A 4,484-nucleotide genomic window follows, 5' to 3' on the forward strand; every position below is an offset into this window, starting at 1 on the left:
CTGATCGGGACATATGTTATGCTCGACAGGCAATAATTACTTTTCATGAATGAAAAGTAACCTGGGTTGGTAAGCATGTTATGCCCACCCGATGAAAAAATTTTTTTCAGCCTGGTTTGATATTTATCAAAGGCAAAATAAGCCTGATCGGGACATATGTTATGCTCGACAGGCAATAATTACTTTTCATGAGTGAAAAGTAACCTGGGTTGGTAAACATGTATGCCCACCCGATGAAAAAATTTTTTTCAGCCTGGTTTGATATTTACCAATGGCAATATAAGCCTGATCGGGACATATGTTATGCTCGACAGGCAATAATTACTTTTCATGAATGAAAAGTAACCTGGGTTGGTAAACATGTTATGCCCACCCGATGAAAAAAATTTTTTCAGCCTGGTTTGATATTTATCAAAGGCAAAATAAGCCTGATCGGGACATATGTTATGCTCGACAGGCAATAATTACTTTTCATGAATGAAAAGTAACCTGGGTTGGTAAGCATGTTATGCCCACCCGATGAAAAAAATTTTTTCAGCCTGGTTTGATATTTATCAAAGGCAAAATAAGCCTGATCGGGACATATGTTATGCTCGACAGGCAATAATTACTTTTCATGAATGAAAAGTAACCTGGGTTGGTAAGCATGTTATGCCCACCCGATGAAAAAATTTTTTTCAGCCTGGTTTGATATTTATCAAAGGCAAAATAAGCCTGATCGGGACATATGTTATGCTCGACAGGCAATAATTATTTTTCATGAATGAAAAGTAACCTGGGTTGGTAAACATGTTATGCCCACCCGATGAAAAAATTTTTTTCAGCCTGGTTTGATATTTACCAATGGCAATATAAGCCTTATCGGGACATATGTTATGCTCGACAGGCAATAATTACTTTTCATGAATGAAAAGTAACCTGGGTTGGTAAGCATGTTATGCCCACCCGATGAAAAAATTTTTTTCAGCCTGGTTTGATATTTATCAAAGGCAAAATAAGCCTGATCGGGACATATGTTATGCTCGACAGGCAATAATTACTTTTCATGAATGAAAAGTAACCTGGGTTGGTAAACATGTTATGCCCACCCGATGAAAGAATTTTTTTCAGCCTGGTTTGATATTTACCAATGGCAATATAAGCCTTATCGGGACATATGTTATGCTCGACAGGCAATAATTACTTTTCATGAATGAAAAGTAACCTGGGTTGGTAAACATGTTATGCCCACCCGATGAAAAAATTTTTTTCAGCCTGGTTTGATATTTACCAATGGCAATATAAGCCTGATCGGGACATATGTTATGCTCGACAGGCAATAATTACTTTTCATGAATGAAAAGTAACCTGGGTTGGTAAGCATGTTATGCCCACCCGATGAAAAAATTTTTTTCAGCCTGGTTTGATATTTATCAAAGGCAAAATAAGCCTGATCGGGACATATGTTATGCTCGACAGGCAATAATTATTTTTCATGAATGAAAAGTAACCTGGGTTGGTAAACATGTTATGCCCACCCGATGAAAAAATTTTTTTCAGCCTGGTTTGATATTTACCAATGGCAATATAAGCCTTATCGGGACATATGTTATGCTCGACAGGCAATAATTACTTTTCATGAATGAAAAGTAACCTGGGTTGGTAAGTATGTTATGCCCACCCGATGAAAAAATTTTTTTCAGCCTGGTTTGATATTTATCAAAGGCAAAATAAGCCTGATCGGGACATATGTTATGCTCGACAGGCAATAATTACTTTTCATGAATGAAAAGTAACCTGGGTTGGTAAACATGTTATGCCCACCCGATGAAAGAATTTTTTTCAGCCTGGTTTGATATTTACCAATGGCAATATAAGCCTTATCGGGACATATGTTATGCTCGACAGGCAATAATTACTTTTCATGAATGAAAAGTAACCTGGGTTGGTAAGCATGTTATGCCCACCCGATGAAAAAATTTTTTTCAGCCTGGTTTGATATTTATCAAAGGCAAAATAAGCCTGATCGGGACATATGTTATGCTCGACAGGCAATAATTACTTTTCATGAATGAAAAGTAACCTGGGTTGGTAAGCATGTTATGCCCACCCGATGAAAAAATTTTTTTCAGCCTGGTTTGATATTTATCAAAGGCAAAATAAGCCTGATCGGGACATATGTTATGCTCGACAGGCAATAATTACTTTTCATGAATGAAAAGTAACCTGGGTTGGTAAGCATGTTATGCCCACCCGATGAAAAAATTTTTTTCAGCCTGGTTTGATATTTATCAAAGGCAAAATAAGCCTGATCGGGACATATGTTATGCTCGACAGGCAATAATTACTTTTCATGAGTGAAAAGTAACCTGGGTTGGTAAACATGTATGCCCACCCGATGAAAAAATTTTTTTCAGCCTGGTTTGATATTTATCAAAGGCAAAATAAGCCTGATCGGGACATATGTTATGCTCGACAGGCAATAATTACTTTTCATGAGTGAAAAGTAACCTGGGTTGGTAAACATGTATGCCCACCCGATGAAAAAATTTTTTTCAGCCTGGTTTGATATTTACCAATGGCAATATAAGCCTGATCGGGACATATGTTATGCTCGACAGGCAATAATTACTTTTCATGAATGAAAAGTAACCTGGGTTGGTAAACATGTTATGCCCACCCGATGAAAAAAATTTTTTCAGCCTGGTTTGATATTTATCAAAGGCAAAATAAGCCTGATCGGGACATATGTTATGCTCGACAGGCAATAATTACTTTTCATGAATGAAAAGTAACCTGGGTTGGTAAGCATGTTATGCCCACCCGATGAAAAAATTTTTTTCAGCCTGGTTTGATATTTATCAAAGGCAAAATAAGCCTGATCGGGACATATGTTATGCTCGACAGGCAATAAATACTTTTCATGAATGAAAAGTAACCTGGGTTGGTAAACATGTATGCCCACCCGATGAAAAAATTTTTTTCAGCCTGGTTTGATATTTATCAAAGGCAAAATAAGCCTGATCGGGACATATGTTATGCTCGACAGGCAATAATTACTTTTCATGAGTGAAAAGTAACCTGGGTTGGTAAACATGTATGCCCACCCGATGAAAAAATTTTTTTCAGCCTGGTTTGATATTTACCAATGGCAATATAAGCCTGATCGGGACATATGTTATGCTCGACAGGCAATAATTACTTTTCATGAATGAAAAGTAACCTGGGTTGGTAAACATGTTATGCCCACCCGATGAAAAAAATTTTTTCAGCCTGGTTTGATATTTATCAAAGGCAAAATAAGCCTGATCGGGACATATGTTATGCTCGACAGGCAATAATTACTTTTCATGAATGAAAAGTAACCTGGGTTGGTAAGCATGTTATGCCCACCCGATGAAAAAATTTTTTTCAGCCTGGTTTGATATTTATCAAAGGCAAAATAAGCCTGATCGGGACATATGTTATGCTCGACAGGCAATAAATACTTTTCATGAATGAAAAGTAACCTGGGTTGGTAAACATGTTATGCCCACCCGATGAAAAAATTTTTTTCAGCCTGGTTTGATATTTACCAATGGCAATATAAGCCTGATCGGGACATATGTTATGCTCGACAGGCAATAATTACTTTTCATGAATGAAAAGTAACCTGGGTTGGTAAGCATGTTATGCCCACCCGATGAAAAAATTTTTTTCAGCCTGGTTTGATATTTATCAAAGGCAAAATAAGCCTGATCGGGACATATGTTATGCTCGACAGGCAATAATTACTTTTCATGAGTGAAAAGTAACCTGGGTTGGTAAACATGTATGCCCACCCGATGAAAAAATTTTTTTCAGCCTGGTTTGATATTTACCAATGGCAATATAAGCCTGATCGGGACATATGTTATGCTCGACAGGCAATAATTACTTTTCATGAATGAAAAGTAACCTGGGTTGGTAAACATGTTATGCCCACCCGATGAAAAAAATTTTTTCAGCCTGGTTTGATATTTATCAAAGGCAAAATAAGCCTGATCGGGACATATGTTATGCTCGACAGGCAATAATTACTTTTCATGAATGAAAAGTAACCTGGGTTGGTAAGCATGTTATGCCCACCCGATGAAAAAAATTTTTTCAGCCTGGTTTGATATTTATCAAAGGCAAAATAAGCCTGATCGGGACATATGTTATGCTCGACAGGCAATAATTACTTTTCATGAATGAAAAGTAACCTGGGTTGGTAAGCATGTTATGCCCACCCGATGAAAAAATTTTTTTCAGCCTGGTTTGATATTTATCAAAGGCAAAATAAGCCTGATCGGGACATATGTTATGCTCGACAGGCAATAATTATTTTTCATGAATGAAAAGTAACCTGGGTTGGTAAACATGTTATGCCCACCCGATGAAAAAATTTTTTTCAGCCTGGTTTGATATTTACCAATGGCAATATAAGCCTTATCGGGACATATGTTATGCTCGACAGGCAATAATTACTTTTCATGAATGAAAAG

The sequence above is a fragment of the Condylostylus longicornis genome, unplaced genomic scaffold (genome assembly GCF_029603195.1).
Source record: "Condylostylus longicornis isolate FDR11 unplaced genomic scaffold, ASM2960319v2 ptg000502l, whole genome shotgun sequence".
NCBI classification, from domain to species: Eukaryota; Metazoa; Arthropoda; class Insecta; order Diptera; family Dolichopodidae; genus Condylostylus; species Condylostylus longicornis.